Below are 21,310 nucleotides of genomic sequence, written 5' to 3' on the forward strand. Positions count from 1 at the left end.
ATTAAAAAAATACTACTTCCTCATAGAGAATGATTGAGGAGGATGAGCCAGCCAATCAGCATTGAATATTTTTAATGACTGCTATACGCCCACACCATTGTCATTGGGGTACACCGACACCACTCCAACACAGAAAAGCTGTTTTTTAACATACCTAAAAAAAAAAATTGTGAAGGAAAACTATTTAACCCAAATTGTAATTAATTATAGGTAATATTTCATAGAAATCTAAACACTGGACAGTTACTTTAAAGGGAAATAAATATTTTACAACTAAATAAATGTACATGGTTATTCACCCTGAAAGTAGTCTATGGGCCAGGAAAAACTGTAATCCATGGTTCAGTTTTCTTTAGACATCCACAACTAACTTTAGCCACTGCTAGCTAAAATCAATGGGAGTGGAAAAGGGGCATGTGCGGCCTGTTAAAAAGAAATGTCCTAATCACCTTTAAGTAACGTCATACCAAATCATTTAATTTATTCAAATTAATTTCACAATTATATTTTTAAATGGCACCTCATGCACTCCCATTGATTAACTTTGCTCTGGAAGAAATTAAACCTAATAACAATTATTTTCCCATCTCTTCTATCTGCTGATGTTTCCAGAAGAAACCTTACACACTATGAGAATGATTTACAGTGTACTGTTGCTGTGAAGAGATGAGCTTGTGGCTAACTGATCCACAGCTTTAAGTCATGTATCAGGACTAGCTCAAAGTTGCATTTGTCTACACGGAACATCTCAACACGATTGTTTCAACAAAGAACTATTGAAGTTAATTGAGGTAGAATCTGTACTCATATGGAAAAGCTTACTTGAGATTGACTCAGGTTCCTTGCAAAGTCAGAAAATCAGATAAAGTCAGAGTATTGGAAGCAGTGGAAGTTAAGAGTGAAAACTATGAAGGAACAAAAAACTGAAAAGAGTAACATGTTTGGGTCAAAACGTTCACTCCAGTCTAACTGGAAAATAACCTCACACTCAACGTCAACAAAACTAAGGAGATGATTGTGGACTTCAGGAAACAGCAGAGGGAACACCCCCCTATCCACATCGATGGAACAGTAGTGGAGAGGGTAGTAAGTTTTAAGTTCCTCGGCGTACACATCACAGACAAACTGAATTGGTCCACCCACACAGACAGCATCGTGAAGAAGGCGCAGCAGCGCCTCTTCAACCTCAGGAGGCTGAAGAAATTTGGCTTGTCACCAAAAGCCCTCACAAACTTCTACAGACGCACAATCGAGAGCATCCTGGCGGGCTGTATCACCGCCTGGTACGGCAACTGCTCCGCCCACAACCGTAAGGCTCTCCAGAGGGTAGTGAGGTCTCCACAACGCATCACCGGGGGCAAACTACCTGCCCTCCAGGACACCTACACCACCCGATGTCACAGGAAGGCCATAAAGATCATCAAGGACAACAACCACCCGAGCCACTGCCTGTTCACCCCGCTATCATCCAGAAGGCGAGGTCAGTACAGGTGCATCAAAGCTGGGACCGAGAGACTGAAAAACAGCTTCTATCTCAAGGTGCCAACACACTAACTCAACTCCAGCCACTTTAATAATGGGAATTGATGGGACTTGATGTAAAATATATCACTAGCCACTTTAAACAATGCTACTTAATATAATGTTTACATACCCTACATTATTTATCTCATATGTATACGTATATACTGTACTCTATATCATCTACTGCAAATTTATGTAATACATGTATCACTAGCAACTTTAAACTATGCCACTTTGTTTACATACTCATCTCATATGTATATACTGTACTCGATACCATCTACTGCATCTTGCCTATGCCGCTCTGTACCATCACTCATTCATATATCTTTATGTACATATTCTTTATCCCTTTACACTTGTGTGTATAAGGTAGTAGTTTTGGAATTGTTAGCTAGATTACTCGTTGGTTATTACTGCATTGTCGGAACTAGAAGCACAAGCATTTCGCTACACTTGCATTAACATCTGCTAACCATGTGTATGTGACATATAAAATGTGATTTGATTTGATTTGATTTAACTACGATTGAATAATGTAATTAAATTGATGTATAAATTCACACTATCAATCACTACTGTACTAACTACTACTAATGTTGGTAAATTATTAATTAGCCTCAGTGTCAGGCTGTCTGTTATGGACACTGTACTAAACAAGGTTATGGGACATCGACATGAAGTAGTCAGACATCTGATATTGCACATGGCAAAAATATATATTTGCTTGTCTCCAGTGGGTCTTGTTTCTGTGTACAGTGCATTGAACATGAATGACACATCCCTGTCATTGCCTATACAACCTATGACAAATGCGGTACTAACAGGATCGAAATAACCAGGATCGAAATTACACAGAAGAACTCCAGAGGATTGCTCCTGCCCTCCCAAGAGGTCTCTGTGACCCTTCAAACTCTCTTAATACAAATTCCATAACCACTGATCGACAGATGAGACCTTTCACATAAGCGATTGTCAGACAGAATTGATTGGCCTATGTTATTTGCCACTTTTTTGTAATTAATAAAAGGCTGAGAGGAAGGCAGGCTTTTGTCCATGGGAAATCAGCCAGTGACATTTTGTGACTCCAGTCTCCAGAGGACCAACCACGGGGCCAGACCACACCAGACCTTTGTTCTCCTCCCTTACGTACGTACACAACTGCCACACACACCACAAACTCTGATTATTTCCTTCCAGTCACTGAATTATTATCCATCTTTTAAGTTTGATCTTGCGTTTCATAACATCGGTAATTGAGTCCTTAAACTACTTTTCTTTGCCATCCTCCTGGCTGATCATTATCTGCGGGTAATTATCTTAGCGATGCATAAACAGGTGTTTTTCTTCCCTCTTTTTGTATTGGCTTACTTAGCTAATGAGTGTCCGTGAATCAGGAAGAGAAGATGTTGGTGGGGTGTGTTTGTAGGTTTGAACAGCAACTGCCGTTCAGCAACTGCCTTCCAGAGCCTCTCACTGATGAGTTATCAGTGTAATTATCAACAAAGTTCCTCCCTTGATATTATTTCTATAAAGACAGATGTTGAAGAAGAAAACATATGCATTTGGAAAACATATGTCAGTAAATGAATAGTGAATATTCAATTAAGGGCCTTCCACGGCAAACTCCAAGGGAGGAAAACATCAAATACTTCATTACGTATACAGTGTAGCTGGGTTGTGAGGGATGTGAAAATGTTTGACACTACTGGTATAAATTTGAATAAATCACAGCATTTTCAATGTAAGTTTTGCATAGGATATAGAGGAATGCTGCTGCTTCCCAATTGGGTTGCATTCTCAAATATTAGTCAAACATAACCTATTGATGAATAATGTTTGTGTAGGTTGACTTTTATTTATTGTTTCCTAATGTGCAGCTACGTTTAAAGTTGGCCTGTGTGGTCCTGCCCTTCTGATTCACAAACTCTTCTACCTTTGCTGTCTCCTCTTCAATGTCCTATCAACAAAATAAAAAAAATAAAACCCACCAAAGATATTTAAAACAAATTAAAGGTTTAAGCTACTTGACACCATCTTTTTTGGACCACTGACTACTTCCAAGAGCCTGTGTTCCACCAGTTCCACAATCCAAAACATTGATGTAACCACATTTAATAGGTAGCCTTAGTAACCTTATGGCTGTCCTCAATTCATTACCACACATTTTGTATGAAGTATGCACTCAAAGTGGACAATGGACTTGTTTTGACAGCTCCATTGAGTAATGTGGAACATAGTGAAGTTGCCCCTAGATGCTGATCTTGGGTCAGTGTTGCATTTTCCCCACTAATGGTTAAGGTTAGGATTTGGCATTATGAAGTTGATCCTAGATCAGTACCTAGGGAATTCTGTACCTTCCCCCGGTTGAGTAATGTTGGGTCGAGCAAACATACAGTACTGTGCCTCTCTAGATGGCAAGCCTTTAGATGTGTATGTGCTTAGGTGAGAAATGTTATGCATATCACAGCAGTGAAACCGTGAGAAACCAGCAATTAGCTATTATTACACCCACCACAGGTGTCTTTGAATGTGACATGTTACTTGAAGGAATGTAAAGAATCTAAATGATGACAATTAGCATATGCAATTATTTGGCATTGTATAATGATTCATGAAAAGGGCACAATAATTGTCCATGATTGCGCAATCAAGGGCTAATTATGTGGACTTGATCTGCATTTCGAGAGCTTGAAGAATATGAAGCCCAAAAAAAGGAGAAGAAATTCATGCAAAATTCATGGCCCTACCTCCCCGAACTGATTGCATTCCACAGAATAAGTCACGACCAAACTGATTCAGGAACATTTTAACGACGTAATAACACAAAGATCCTGTGGCCTGAAATTAGAGAAAAAAATTCAATCAATAAAAAAATAAGATTAATAAATGAGGCCCCCGCAATTTTGAGAAAATGTGGCAGATCTTCCCCGTAATTACATTTTCTCACTGTGCACTCTGATATCTGGCGGGCCATGGATCAACAAAGGTCTTGTTTCTCTTCTACATAAATTATAGGCTACTGAGAGAGAGAGAGCGCTGCAAGACGATTAATCAACACAACAGCAAGTATTGACTTGACAGAAGCTGCTTCTCCCCAGGATTTGTAGATCATTTACTGTGTTCTTATTGACATTTTGCAAATGCCTTCATCCACTGAGTAGAATCCCACGGAGGTGAGACACGAAGGCTATCGCACCGTTGATGAGGTGTTTCCCCCAAATGGCACCCTATTCCCTTTATAGTGCACTACTTTTGACCAGGGCTCATATTGTTCTGGTGAAAAGTAGTGCACTATGTAGGGAATATGGTGCAATTTGGGATAACCATAGTGTTAAAAGTACTAAGGAACTGGGAGGGAAATCATATATTCTTACAAGAGATTCCTTCCCCATTAATAAAATATATTTTTCATGTCATCATGAAATGGAGTTAATGTTTTGTAAAAATGTATTCAACAGATGAAAGTGTGACATTTCGCCTGACAAAGAATATCAAACAGCGTTTTAGATCCGTTGAAAGATCAAAAATGTATAACACTCTCAAAATACAAAGTGTTCTCTTTCTCAATTGAGTTAGATAAGCAACTTTTTTGTACGTCTATTTTTTTTACATTTCCGAAGTCGTGGTAGTGACGGAAATTGAATACAGAACAAGCCATGCAAATTGATACGCTTAAAGCTGAGTGACAACCAAGTGAGCTTAGACCAGTCCTCAAATGGAATAAGTCATGTTTTTAGTACAGCATGCTTCAGTAGAAACAACTCATGCATCTCTTGTAGTCCTGGGCACAAGAATAGATGAGGTGTGAGTGGATTGGATGGTGTTTTGGTAGAGTAATGAATGCTCATGTGGCCTGGCCAGGTTAATACTCGATGACCCCTGTCATAACATAGAAGGAAATAAAGGGATAACATTCGTTTTTTTTTCTTAAAAAAAAACCATCACACCGGCCCATTTTCTACTTGAAGGCCCCCATTATCAAATAAAATGCAACTTTACATGTCACATGCTTCATAAATAAACAGGTGTAAACTAACAGGAAAATGCTTACTTACGGGCCCTTCCCAACAATGCAGAGAGAAAATAAAGATACAATAATAACACAAGGAATAAATACACGAGTATCGATAACTTGGCTATGTACACGGGGTACCAGTACCGAGTCGATGTGCAGGGGTACAAGGTCATTTAGGTAGATTCTGTATTGTTACGAATCCCTTTGGCCCGGCAGTCTAGGGGGGATGGTAACAAGACCAGTAACATAACTCATGCAAAGTGTAATAGTGACAAAGTAACGGTGAGAATGAAATAACCACAGACAACTACTATCTACCGTCAAACACTCAGGGTTTATTTGCAAACACACGGTAAAGGCGGGTGGTGGCATGAAAAAGGGGCTGAGCTGGGAAAGGAAAGAAACAAATATCCAAAAATACCCCTAAAATAGACTAGCCTAATCTATAAAGCTAACTAAACAACCAAAAATACCGTGGGTGGTCCACCCATTTCTAACTAGTGTTTTTAGACAAAGTAGTCCTACGGGTAGTGTATGCCCATGGGCAACTTGTCTTGGTTCCCCCGTTTCCCACCATCAAACACCATATCAAAAACAATACTCACAGATGGGGACAAAGTGACATGGAGGTGCTAAAACAAAACAAAATAGCTCTCATATATATATATATATATATATATATATATATAGAGAGAGAGAGAGAGAGAGAGGGAAAATGTGATAGGGTAAGGGAAAATGAGGAGGTGGGTCTTCTGATTGATGACTGCATGTTGACTGATTGGGGAATGATGATTGCCACCTGTGAGGGGAGAAGGAGAGAAAGGAAATACACACACACACAGGATACACACACAGAATACCTGTATCCGTAACATGTATGAACATATTAGGTAGGGATAAAGTGACTAGGCAACAGGATAGATAATAAACAGTAACAGCAGCGCATGTGATGAGTAAAAAGAATGACAAAAAGGGTCAATGCAGATAATCCAGGTAGCTATTGGGTAGCTCTTTTCAAATGACCAAATCTCCCTCTAGTGGCTTCATGGTGGAATGTCGATAATATTTTCTTATAATTTCCTAATTAATAAACATACAAAATAAAAATAATTCAGTGTTTCTATGTCAAACAGTTTTGTTATATTTCAGTTTTCTGTGATGTACATAAAGTGTAATATTGAGATGCAAACTCAACATTGAAAACATTTCAATATATGGAATAGGTGTCTTCTTTTGTTTAATTACGATCCCGGATCCGGGATTGCTCGTTGCAAGAGGTTAAGCCCATAACCATGTGTGTGAGGTGTATACTTTTGTTTCAAAGTAGATTTGTTTAAGACTACGAAGAAACACTCTGTCTGACCCTGGTTTAGCTCACTGAAGTATTAACTATAACTATTCAACTAACTATTTAGCAGTCTTATGGCTTAGGGGTAGAAGCTGTTCAGGGTCCTGTTGGTTCCAGACTTAGCCAAGTAATGAAAATGTTGCACAAAATCTCCAATTTAGACATGCCTACTGGGCTAAAAATGGACTGGCCCATCTGGCATTTTCCAGAATTGCCCTATGACCAGTTCGTCCCTGTGAATGAAGGATATTTTGGTGTCAGCTACTATGAAGGGAATAGGTTGGTAACTCTGACCTATAGCTAATCAGTCTCTGTACAGCTAGATAAAAGTTCAAACCTTTTAAACCTTTTGTCAACTCTATTCCTTTTAAATGACTTGAAACCAGATGTCTGCTTCCTTACAGTCGTGCTACATTGCCCTCTGTCTGTAGAGCAGAACACAACGCTCAGGTGACGTTTCACTCAAAGAGCAAACCCCATGTACTCAAAGCTGGATCAGGAAATGGAGTGTCATGGAAGGGAGACAGTTAGAGGTAGAGGACTTTATGGACTTTGACTCAAAGACCCTTGCACAGTGGAGTAGGTAAACAAGGTTCAATTGTGCAAGGCGGGGGACTTATCAGGCTATCGGCTACACACAAGCCAAGGAAGCAACAGTTGGACCAAGAGCCTAGTCAACCCAAGCAGAAGTAAGGACAGGAAATGACATGTGCTACACCTGTTCCTAGAAATCCTACATTACACTTTTCCTCCATTGTTATCGCAGCAAGTGAGTTTGATTAGATAAAAGCATGTGGATGTGGCATGTGGATGTGAAAAGTAATTCCAAGTGGTCAAAACGCTACTTATCATAATGCACATTGTATAATAGTGATTATGCATTATTCATAGCAATATCCATTACAGATATACTAACAAGCAGGTGGTGTTGAAAGAAAACATCTTATGTTGTAAAGTATTCATAAGTGTTTGTGTGACTATAACAACCAACAAGCAGTGTGTCATATTGACCTAGCTATTACTCTCAGTTCTAATAGACTTTATTGACGCCGCTGCCATTGTTCACATTTTCTAACAGGGTAGGAAGGGAAGTTGTCCGTTTAAAAACCACTGCAAACCTATACATGAAAACAATAGGATTCAAATTGGGATACTACACTGCTAGTGCATGAATCCCCTCTGCAGTTTAAAATCAAATCAAATTTATTTGTCACATACACATGGTTAGCAGATGTTAATGCAAGTGTAGCGAAATGCTTGTGCTTCTAGTTCCGACAATGCAGTGATAACCAACAAGTAATCTAACTAACAATTCTAAAACTACTGTCTTATACACAGTGTAAGGGGATAAAGAATATGTACATAAGGATATATGAGTGAGTGATGGTACAGAGCAGCATACAGTAGATGGTATCGAGTACAGTATATACATATGAGATGAGTATGTAGACAAAGTAAACAAAGTGGCATAGTTAAAGTGGCTAGTGATACATGTATTACATAAGGATGCAGTCGATGATGTAGAGTACAGTATATACGTATGCATATGAGATGAATAATGTAGGGTAAGTAACATTATATAAGGTAGCATTGTTTAAAGTGGCTAGTGATATATTTACATCATTTCCCATCAATTCCCATTATTAAAGTGGCTGGAGTTGGGTCAGTGTCAATAACAGTGTGTTGGCAGCAGCCACTCAATGGTGGCTGTTTAACAGTCTGATAGCCTTGAGATAGAAGCTGTTTTTCAGTCTCTCAGTCCCAGCTTTGATGCACCTGTACTGACCTCGCCTTCTGGATGATAGCGGGGTGAACAGGCAGTGGTTCGGGTGGTTGATGTCCTTGATGATCTTTATGGCCTTCCTGTAACATCGGGTGGTGTAGGTGTCCTGGAGGGCAGGTAGTTTGCCCCCGGTGATGCGTTGTGCAGACCTCACTACCCTCTGGAGAGCCTTACGGTTGAGGGCGGAGCAGTTGCCGTACCAGGCGGTGATACAGCCCGCCAGGATGCTCTCGATTGTGCATCTGTAGAAGTTTGTGAGTGCTTTTGGTGACAAGCCGAATTTCTTCAGCCTCCTGAGGTTGAAGAGGCGCTGCTGCGCCTTCTTCACGACGCTGTCAGTGTGAGTGGACCAATTCAGTTTGTCTGTGATGTGTATGCCGAGGAACTTAAAACTTGCTACCCTCTCCACTACTGTTCCATCGATGTGGATAGGGGGTGTTCCCTCTGCTGTTTCCTGAAGTCCACAATCATCTCCTTAGTTTTGTTGACGTTGAGTGTGAGGTTATTTTCCTGACACCACACTCCGAGGGCCCTCACCTCCTCCCTGTAGGCCGTCTCGTCGTTGTTGGTAATCAAGCCTACCACTGTTGTGTCGTCCGCAAACTTGATGATTGAGTTGGAGGCGTGCGTGGCCACGCAGTCGTGGGTGAACAGGGAGTACAGGAGAGGGCTCAGAACGCACCCTTGTGGGGCCCCGTGTTGAGGATCAGCGGGGAGGAGATGTTGTTGCCTACCCTCACCACCTGGGGCGGCCCGTCAGGAAGTCCAGTACCCAGTTGCACAGGGCGGGGTCGAGACCCAGGGTCTCGAGCTTGATGACGAGCTTGGAGGGTACTATGGTGTTGAATGCCGAGCTGTAGTCGATGAACAGCATTCTCACATAGGTATTCCTCTTGTCCAGGTGGGTTAGGGCAGTGTGCAGTGTGGTTGAGATTGCATCGTCTGTGGACCTATTTGGGCGGTAAGCAAATTGGAGTGGGTCTAGGGTGTCAGGTAGGGTGGAGGTGATATGGTCCTTGACTAGTCTCTCAAAGCACTTCATGATGACGGAAGTGAGTGCTACGGGGCGGTAGTCGTTTAGCTCAGTTACCTTAGCTTTCTTGGGAACAGGAACAATGGTGGCCCTCTTGAAGCATGTGGGAACAGCAGACTGGTATAGGGATTGATTGAATATGTCCGTAAACACACCGGCCAGCTGGTCTGCGCATGCTCTGAGGGCGCGGCTGGGGATGCCGTCTGGGCCTGCAGCCTTGCGAGGGTTAACACGTTTAAATGTCTTACTCACCTCGGCTGCAGTGAAGGAGAGACCGCATGTTTTCGTTGCAGGCCGTGTCAGTGGCACTGTATTGTCCTCAAAGCGGGCAAAAAAGTTATTTAGTCTGCCTGGGAGCAAGACATCCTGGTCCGTGACTGGGCTGGGTTTCTTCTTGTAGTCCGTGATTGACTGTAGACCCTGCCACATGCCTCTTGTGTCTGAGCCATTGAATTGAGATTCCACTTTGTCTCTGTACTGACGCTTAGCTTGTTTAATAGCCTTGCGGAGGAATAGCTGCATTGTTTATATTCGGACATGTTACCAGACACCTTGCCCTGATTAAAAGCAGTGGTTCGCGCTTTCAGTTTCACGCGAATGCTGCCATCAATCCACGGTTTCTGGTTTGGGAATGTTTTTATCGTTGCTATGGGAACGACATCTTCGACGCACGTTCTAATGAACTCGCACACCGAATCAGCGTATTCGTCAATATTTTCATCTGACGCAATACTGAAACATGTCCCAGACCACCTGATGGAAGCAGTCTTGGAGTGTGGAGTCAGCTTGGTCTGACCAGCGTTGGACAGACCTCAGCGTGGGAGCCTCTTGTTTAAGTTTCTGCCTGTAGGCAGGGATCAACAAAATGGAGTCGTGGTCAGCTTTTCCGAAAGGGCGGGGCAGGGCCTTATATGCGTCGCGGAAGTTAGAGTAACAATGATCCAAGGTTTTACCACCCCTGGTTGCGCAATCGATATGCTGATAAAATTTAGGGAGTCTTGTTTTCAGATTAGCTTTGTTAAAATCCCCAGCTACAATGAATGCAGCCTCCGGATAAATGGTTTCCAGTTTGCAAAGAGTTAAATAAAGTTCGTTCAGAGCCATCGATGTGTCTGCTTGGGGGATATATACGGCTGTGATTATAATCGAAGAGAATTCTCTTGGAAGATAATGCGGTCTACATTTGATTGTGAGGAATTCTAAATCAGGTGAACAGAAGGATTTGAGTTCCTGTATGTTTCCTTCATCACACCATGTCTCGTTAGTCATGAGGCATACGCCCCCGCCGCTCTTCTTACCAGAAAGATGTTTGTTTCTGTCGGCGCGATGCGTGGAGAAACCCGTTGGCTGCACCGCATCGGATAGCGTCTTCCCAGTAAGCCATGTTTCCGTGAAGCAGAGAACATTGCAGTCTCTGATGTCCCTCTGGAATGCTACCCTTGCTCGGATTTCATCAACCTTGTTGTCAAGAGACTGGACATTGGCAAGAAGAATGCTGGGGAGTGGTGCGCGATGTGCCCTTGTCCGGAGTCTGACCAGAAGACCGCTACGTTTCCCTCTTTTTCGGAGTCGTTTTCTTGGGTCGCTGCATGCGATCCATTCCGTTGTCCTGTTTGTAAGGCAGAACACAGGATCCGCGTCGCGGAAAACATATTCTTGGTCGTACTGATGGTGAGTTGACGCTGATCTTATATTCAGTAGTTCTTCTCGACTGTATGTAATGAAACCTAAGATGACCTGGGGTACTAATGTAGGAAATAACACGTAAAAAAACAAAAAACTGCATAGTTTCCTAGGAACGCGAAGCGAGGCGGCCATCTCTGTCGGCGCCGGAAGTCCAAAAAAAAAAAAAAAAAAAAAATGCCAACGTTCTCTCTTCAAGGTAGAGGCATTTAAATAATGCAGTCATTTAGTGATCGTGTCTCTGTAACTTTGTTCATTCTTGTTGAGGGGTTTCAAGGCCACCTTGTAATATTTCCCTGTGCATGTCTGTCTGCACTTATCAATGGCTGCTTTTTGTCTTGCTTGGTTCAGATAATTTTCTATGCTTGATCCAATGGACTTTGAATACAAATACCCTGTGATACTGAATGTCCACCATGACCATGGGTCATGTGCATGGGTCATGTGCTTAGTAGTAGTATAAGTAATAGTAGTAGCAGTAGTACCAGTAGTAGTAGTGGAATTAGTAATAGTAGTAGTAGTACCAGTACTAGCAGTAGCAGCCGCAGCAGTAGTAGTAGAAGTAACAGTAGAAGTAGTAGCAGCAGTAGTAGCAGCAGTGTAATTATTAGTAGTGGCAGTAGTAGTAGTATAATCATTTTTTAATTTAATTTTTTATTTCACCTTTATTTAACCAGGTAGGCTAGTTGAGAACAAGTTCTCATTTACAACTGCGACTTGGCCAAGATAAAGCATAGCATTGTGAACAGACAACACAGAGTTACACATGGAGTGAACAATAAACAAGTCAATAACACAGTAGAAAGAAGAAAAAAAAGTACATTTTAAAAAATGTAGGGATGATGGCTTTAGGGATGATCAGCGAGATACACCTGCTGGAGAGTGTGCTACGGGTGGGTGTTGCCATCGTGACCAGTGAACTGAAACAAGGCGGAGCTCCACCCAGCATGGACCCGTAGATGACCTAGAGCCAGTGGGTCTGGCGACGAATATGCAGTAGTAGCGGTAGTAGTAGTATAATTAGTAGCAGTAGTAGTAGCAGTAGTAGTAGAATTAATAGTAGTAGCAGCGGTAGCAGCAGTAGTAGAAGCAGTAGTAGTAGTAATAATAGCAGTAGTAGTAGTAGGAGTACCAGTAGTAGCAGTAGTAGCAGCAGCAGTAGTAGTATAATTAGTAGTACCAGTAGTAGAAGTAGTTGTAGAATAATTTGTAGCAGTAGTAGTAGTATAAGTAGTAGTATCAGTATAATTAGCAGTAGTACCAGTAGTAGTAGTGGAATTAGTAGTATTAGTACTACCAGTACTAGCAGTAGTAGTAGTAGTAGCAGTAGCAGCAGCATTAGTAGTAATAATAGTAGTAGTACCAGTAGTAGCAGTAGTAGCAGCAGCAGTAGTAGTAGAATTATTAGTAGCATTAGTAGCAGCAGTAGTAGTAGTAGAATTAGTAGTTGTATTAGTAGTAGCAATAATAGCAGCAGTAGTAGTAATAATAGTAGTAGTACCAGTAGTAGCAGCAGCAGTAGTAGTAGAATTAGTAGTAGCATTAGTAGCAGCAGTAGTAGTAGTAGAATTAGTTGTAGTAGTTGTATTAGTAGTAGCAGCAGCATTAGTAGTAATAATAGTAGTAGTACCAGTAGTAGCAGTAGTAGCAGCAGCAGTAGTAGTAGAATTATTAGTAGCAGCAGTAGTAGTAGTAGAATTAGTAGTTGTATTAGTAGTAGCAATAATAGCAGCAGTAGTAGTAATAATAGTAGTAGTACCAGTAGTAGCAGCAGCAGTAGTAGTAGAATTAATAGTAGCATTAGTAGCAGCAGTAGTAGTAGTAGAATTAGTTGTAGTAGTTGTATTAGTAGTAGTAGTAGCAGTAGTAGTACCAATAGCAGCCACAGCAGTAGTAGTGGTAGTAGTAGTAGTAGTAGTAGAAGTAACAGTAGAAGTAGTAGCAGCAGTGTAATTATTAGTAGTGGCAGTAGTAGAATTAGCAATAGTAGCGGTAGTAGAGGTTGTAGTATAATTAGTAGTACCAGTAGTAGCAGTAGTTGTAGAATAATTAGTAGTAGTAGCGGTAGTGGCAGCAGCAGTAGTAGTAGTATAATTAGTAGTAGTAGTAGTAGTAGTAGTAGAATTAGCAGTAGTACCAGTAGTAGTGGAATTAGTAGTAGTAGCAGTAGTATAATTAATAGTAGTAGCAGTAGTAGAATTAATAGTAGTAGCAGCAGTAGCAGTAGTAGTAGTAGCAGCAGAAGTAGTAGTAGAAGTAGTGCCAATAGTAGAAGTAGTACCAGTAGTAGTAGTAGTAGCAGCAGCAGCAGTAGTAGAATTAGCCGTAGAAGTAGTAGTAGTAGTAGTAGTAGTAGTAGTAGCAGCAGCAGTTGTAGTAGTAGAAGTAGCAGTAGAAGTAGTAGTAGTAGCAGCAGCAGCAGTTGTAGTAGTAGAAGTAGAAGTAGAAGTAGTAGTAGTAATAGTAGCAGCAGCAGTAGCAGGAGTAGCAGCAGCAGTAGTAGTAGTAGTAGTAGTAGCAGCAGTTGTAGTAGTAGTAGTAGTACCAGTAGTAAAAGTAGCAGTAGAAGTAGTAGCAGCAGCAGCAGTTGTAGTAGTAGAAGTAGCAGTAGAAGTAGTAGCAGCAGCAGTAGCCGGAGTAGCAGCAGCAGTAGTAGTAGTAGCAGCAGCAGCAGTTGCAGTAATAGAAGTAGCAGTAGAAGTAGTAGTAGTAGCAGCAGCAGTAGCAGGAGTAGCAGCAGCAGTAGTAGTAGTAGCAGCAGCAGCAGTTGTAGTAGTAGAAGTAGCAGTAGAAGTAGTAGCAGCAGCAGTAGCAGGAGTAGCAGCAGCAGTAGTAGTAGTACTGTATTAATCCCAACCTGGAATTTTATGCTGCAAACATATCCAAAGCCTTTCTACCACTTTATTGATGTGTGTGTATGCTTGTGTGTGCACGTGCGCGTGTGCATCAATGTGTGTGTGTGGCTTTGTGTGTGTGTGCATCAGTGCATGTGTGTGTATTTGCCCTTGTGTGGGAGAGAGAGTGGGTGAGTTCAAGCAGAATTATGCACTCCATCAGGACTAAACCATGGCGATTGAACATGCTTATTTTCACACATAAGTTGACACCCAGCAAAAGAGACAAAATAATTCCACGCTGGTATTTCAGAATGGTATTTCAGAATGTGCAAATACCGTCCAAAAGACCCAAGCTCATCTAGAAGCTACCAATCAAAGAGCACTACCGGCTGTGAAGTGAATAGGTGTTGGGCAACATTTGACCTTTGAGCGAGCACACGTTACTGAGAATGAATAAAAAATAATGATATTTGACCAACTGCCATGTAAGGGCTGGTTTCAATCTAGTGCTGAATAACTGTGCCACAGGGCGATATAAATGCAAAGCCAATGTTCCCGCAATACCGCAGACTGGATTTACGGTAAACGCTGCATATGTCGGTTTAGTCAGAAATTACTTTGACATTTCAATCACACTATATTGCTGAACTTCAGTGATACGGATTGAATCCAACCCTAAGTCAAAGGGTATAGAAACTTATGTAGGGCATTATGACTCTTCATGCCATGCATGTAAATGCTTTATAAATGCTTTATCAAATGCTACAGATCACCACTAAGTAAAGTGTTACCATGTTTTTATTTTAAAGGGGTAGTCCATCCAAGTTACAAAATAACTTAGGCTTATGTTTCCTTACCTTGAAACCAGTCAGAGGGCAAGAACAGGTTGCCATCCGCACTGGGTTCGTAACCACAGCGACCATGTTAATAGTAGTTGAAGCAAAGAAAAAGCTACTTAAAAAAACTACAGTGAATATGCAGATACAGCATTTAATTCTTATATTCCAGTCAAAGTTAGGAAGAAATAATTACTTACCTGCAACATGGCAAATAATATGTTTAATGCATGAAATAGATAAAAGAAAAAAGGCACTGGAATGTACAGTGCATTCGGAAAGTATTCAGACCCCTTCACTTTTTTCACATTTTCTTACGTTACAGACTACTAAAATCATCAATCTACACACAATACCCCATACTGACAGAGCGAAAACATGTGACTACGCATAGATTATAAACAGCGAGTAGCAGCAGTGTAAAACAAAGGGGGGGAGAGGTCAATGTAAATAGTCAGTAGTCTTATGGCTTGGCCATATAAGCTGTTAAGGAGACTTTTGGTCCTATACTTGGCACTCCGGTACAGCTTACCATGCGGTAGCAGAGATCAGTCCATGACTTGGGTGACTGGAGTCTTTGACCATTTTTGGGGTCTTCTTCTGAAACTGCGTAGTACATAGGTTCTGGATTTCAGGAAGCTTGGCCCCAGTGATGTACTGGGACGTTTGCACTACACTCTGCAGTGCCTTACGGTCAGATGTTGAACAGGTGCCATACCAGGCGTTGAAGCAACTGGTCAGGATGCTCTCAATGGTGCAGTGGTAGAACTCTGAGGTTCTAGGGACCCATAGCAAATCTTTTCAGTCTCCTGAGGGGGAAAAGTTGTTGTAGTGCCCTCTTCACAACTGTCTTGTTGTGTTTGGACCATGATAGATCGTTGGTGATGTGGACACCAATGAACTTGAAACTCTCGACCCGCTCAACTTCAGCCCCGTCGATGTTAATGGAAGTCTGTTCGGCCCTCCTGCTCTAGAGCGCTCAGGACCTCAGACTGAGGCGAAGGTTCACCTTCCAACAGGACAACAACCTTAAGCACACAGCCAAGAAAACGCAGGAGTGGCTTCTGGACAACCTTGAGTGGCCCAGCCAGAGCCCGGATTGAACACCTCTGGAGAGACCTGAAAATAGCTGTGCAGCGACGCTCCCCATCCAACCTGACAGAGCTTGTGAGGATCTGCAGGCAAGAATGGGAGAAACTCCAAATACAGGTGTGCCAAGCTTGTAGCATCATACCTAAGAAGACGTGAGGATGTAATCGCTGCCAAAGGTTCTTTAACAAAGTATTGAGTAAAGGGCCTGAATACTTATGAAAATTTGATATTTCGGGGGTTTGTTTTCGATATATTTTCAAACATTTCTAAAATCCTGTTTTTGCTTTGACATTATTGCGTATTGTGTGTAGATTGATGAGGGGGAAAACAATTTAATTAATTTTAGAATACGGCTGTAACCTAACAAAACATGGGTAAGCAAAGGGGTCTGAATACTTTCCGAATGCACTGTACCTGACACAGCTGTTGTTTTTCAGTCCCAGTTCCACGCCTGTGCTATTTTACCTTTTTTGGATTGATGATTTATTCCTACTGGTGATGTTTTTGTGGACTGTTTTGTAGGCTGTAGATGTCTTTGTGGAGGCTACAGAGACAAGTAGAAATATTTACAGGAAAGTTAAAGGTTGTAACGTTCAACTCAATAGGCATATTTGAGATTCCGGTCGCTAAATAAGGCAGTATGACCTTGATTAACCCTCCTGTTGTGTTCGTTTCATGTTACTTTATTCTGTGTTCCCGGTCTAAAGTGACCGCCCCATTATAGCTGATTATAAATCCATAATAATACATATATTATCGCCTAATGTTGTGTTAGATCTTTTTATCAACTTAAGTTGTTGTGAACATTACAAGTTTTGAACTTCTCTTTGCTATTTATGGCCTGTAGGCCTCGTTGACCTGAGCTCATACAACTCGTTTTTGAGTTTAAAAAAATAATAATGTACGGAATATTTTGACTATAACAAATACTCAGATGAAACATATTGTGCTATTTATCACAGAGTCCTTTGTGTCAAAGTTTAACAAGGACTCTATCCTCCTCGTCTGTGTCATGATCAAAGATATGAACAAGAGCCTCTCATACAGTATATCGTTTGGTCATTGTGCTCCCACAGAATTAATTGTGAGCAAGGCCTCAAAAACGCTTTATATACCAGAGCTGCGAGAAAAGTTCTATATATTATTGAAACATTGCGATTGTTTGTGAGAATGCCAACACTTGTGGTTCCCGTGGGGGAAAGATTCTATTGGAGAAAGGTTCCCGTGGGGGTTGCTATGGAAGCCAAGAAGGGGAGTGAGGTGTGTGTGCTCAAACACACATGCATGTGGGGGTCTGGGAGAGGAAGTGTGTCCATCTGATGAATGGGCATGTGCCTGAACTCAATTTTATACACTAATTGTAGCCTCACCCATTCAATTCTAATGACAGTCATTTTTAACCGGGAACACCACAGTTGTACAAAAGTTAAATTACACACCCAAAATGTAATGAAAATCATCCAAATGTATTTTGTGTGTTCAGATGCCCTGTGTGGACAAAGTCATGCCACCTTATGACAATCAGATTAAATTAACTACATTTTTCAGAGAGAAAACATGTAAATCGGTCCAATTCGACCGGAACACAGCAGGAGGGTTAATTATTGAAGTTTCTTCTCCTTACAGATACTTAATTGAATGTATGATGTTCACGGGTAAATAGTGTATGAAAATGTGTTGTGTGGGTTCTCAATGAATTAGACCTTTTTGAAGTATGGATGTCATCGAGGTAGCAATCTCATCAAGGAGCTTCAGGGGTCAAAGGATGAGAATACTCCTATGATGAAGAAGGGTTGAGGGTTAATTCTTTTTCTCCAAATCATACATACAGGAAAACACTTCATTAATGGAACGTTGCCTGTGTTTTGTCAGGGTCACATTTAAAAAGCTCTAGCAATGAGCTTTGAAACTCTGAGATTTAGGGCTTTGCCTTCACCTTAATCTGAAGTATGTGCAACATTATACAGAGCTAACACTTTCTTATTAAGTTCAGTCCCCTCGAGGGAAGTGCTGTCATTGACTGGGTTCACGGGCTTATCCATTTTTTCACATTATCTGAAGAGTGAAGAATTGCACACCGTATATTGCAACATCTATTTGACAGCACTACATGTGGATGAGGATTCAAGTACCCCTCTTCCCTAATTCTCCCCCTCCTTTCTCCCCCCAAGGGACTGGGGAGAATGGGATAGCGTTGCGGCTGTGAGAGTTGGAGATGAGAAAGGGAAAACGGACAGATCGCACTACAATGCAGTAATGTGATTAAATCATATAGTGACAAGCAGAGCAACAGAGCCCTGTCTTGGGGATGAATCCCAAATGGCATCCTATTACCTATGTAGTGCAGTCCTTTTGGCCAGAGAAGTCTGAGCCCTGGTCAAGGTAGTGCACTATCTAGCTAATGGAGTGCCATTTGGGATGCAGGCTTGGTCTGCTCCTGTTTCCTCTATGATGGTCCTCTTTAGACTACTGATGCACAAGCTGGAGGAATGATCTGAAGTAAAGGCAGGCTATGTGTCAGGTATGATCACTCCCAGCCGGAGTGAGAGAGGAGAGGAAACACTAAAGCAACGGAGAGACAGACATTCTCAAACGTATTACACGTGGATTGCATTGTTTGATTGCATGTTATATTATGTAATGTTATTTTATATTTTATATTTTCCACTTAAATAGATGCTGAGATGTTCCATGGACATTGTTTGACTGATTCGGCTTTATTTAGTGAATACCAAAGAAAGGAAATAATTCCTCAACCTGTACCCCAGCAGTCACAGATACTGAACACTTCCACATATCTCACACCTAAGTTTTTGTTGATATCTCCCTACTTAAAACTTCTTAGGGCTGCAATCCCGTTAACGGGATGATATTACAACAGCCAGTGAAAGTGCAGGGCGCCAAATTCAAAACAGAAATCTCATAATTAAAATTCCTCAAACATACATGTATCTTATACCGTTTTAAAGGTAATCTTGTTGTTAATCCCACCACAGTCTCGGATTTCAAATAGGCTTTACGGCATAGGCACCACAAACGATTATGTTAGGTCACCACCAAGCCACAGAAAAATACAGCCATTTTTCCAGCCTAAGAGAGGAGTCACAAAAAGCACAAATAGAGATGAAATTAATCACTAACCTTTGATGATCTTCATCAGATGACACTCATAGGACTTCATGTTACACAATACATTCATGTTTTATTTGATAAAGTTCATATTTATGCAAAAAAATCTGAGTTTACATTGGCGCGTTACGTTCACTAGTTCCAAAAACATCCAGTGATTTTGCATAGCCACATCGATTCAACAGAAATACTCATCAGAAATGTAGATGATATACACATGGAATTATAGATATACAGTGGGGCAAAACGTATTTAGTCAGCCACCAATTGTGCAAGTTCTCCCACTTAAAAAGATGAGAGAGACCTGTAATTTTCATCATAGGTACACTTCAACTATGACAGACAAAATGAGAAAAAAAATCCAGAAAATCACATTGTAGGATTTTTAATGAATTTATTTGCAAATTATGGTGGAAAATAAGTATTTGGTCACCTACAAACAAGCAAGATTTCTGGCTCTCACAGACCTGTAACTTCTTCTTTAAGAGGCTCCTCTGTCCTCCATTCGTTACCTGTATTAATGGCACCTGTTTGAACTTGTTATCAGTATAAAAGACACCTGTCCACAACCTCAAACAGTCACACTCCAGACTCCACTATGGCCAAGACCAAAGAGCTGTCAAAGGACACCAGAAACAAAATTGTAGACCTGCACCAGGCTGGGAAGACTGAATCTGCAATAGGTAAGCAGCTTGGTTTGAAGAAATCAACTGTGGGAGCCATTATTAGGAAATGGAAGACATACAAGACCATTGATAATCTCCCTCGATCTGGGGCTCCACGCAAGATCTCACCCCGTGGGGTCAAAATGATTACAAGAACGGTGAGCAAAAATCCCAGAACCACAAGGGGGGACCTAGTGAATGACCTGCAGAGAGCTGGGACCAAAGTAACAAAGCCTACCATCAGTAACACACTACACTGCCAGGGACTCAAATCCTGCAGTGCCAGACGTGTCCCCCTGCTTAAGCCAGTACATGTCCAGGCCCGTCTGAAGTTTGCTAGAGAGCATTTGGATGATCCAGAAGAAGATTGGGAGAATGTCAGATGAAACCAAAATAGAACTTTGTGGTAAAAACTCAACTCGTCGTGTTTGGAGGACAAAGAGGACAAAGTTGCATCCAAAGAACACCATACCTACTGTGAAGCATGGGGTCATATTACATACATGTCGAAAAAACATTTCGAACTAAGTATAGAATCAATCATTAGGATGTTTTAAAAATAAATCTTCAATAAAGTTCCAACTGGAGAATTCCTTTGTGTCTACAGAAGCAAGGCGATATCATGTGGAATGCGCGTGACCAGGAAATGGCTCTCTGCCAGTAAGCTGACTCATTCAGCTCTTATTCTGTCCCACAACACGGCAGAAGCCTCATTCAAGTTTCTAAAGATGGTATCTAGTGGAAGCCCTAGGAAGTGCATCATTCATATCCCAATGTGAATTCAATAGAGTCTGAGTTGAAAATATACCAACTTCAGATTTCTCACTTCCTGTTTGGATTTCTTCTCACGTTTTTGCCTGCCATATGAGTTCTGTTATACTCTCAGACATCATTAAAACAGTTTTAGAAACTTCAGAGTGTTTTCTATCCAATACTAATAATAGTATGCATATATTAGCAACTGAGACTGAGGAGCAGGCCGTTTACTCTGGGCATCTTTCATCCAAGCTACTCAATACTGCCCCTGCAGCCATAAGAAGTTACTAACATTATTCTGAAAACTACACATTTCTGTGGTGGAATGCAGGTCAGACATATCCTCTTATACTCTCATCTTTTTCCAATGACGAAACTGTCGTTATGTCGTGGTGTGGCGTAGTGTGTGGATAATATCATAAAGCTACCTTACATCATCAAGCTGTCCACTTTTATTACACCAGCAGGAGCAGGTTCTCCGGGCTGTGTACCAAATGGCACCCTGTCCCCAACATAGCATTCTGGTCAAAAGTAGTGCTCTATGTGCCCTGGTCAAAAGTAGTGCACTATATTCTGAACAGGGTGCCATTTGGAACACAGTCATTT

Source organism: Oncorhynchus nerka, linkage group LG10, assembly GCF_034236695.1.
Source record: "Oncorhynchus nerka isolate Pitt River linkage group LG10, Oner_Uvic_2.0, whole genome shotgun sequence".
NCBI classification, from domain to species: Eukaryota; Metazoa; Chordata; class Actinopteri; order Salmoniformes; family Salmonidae; genus Oncorhynchus; species Oncorhynchus nerka.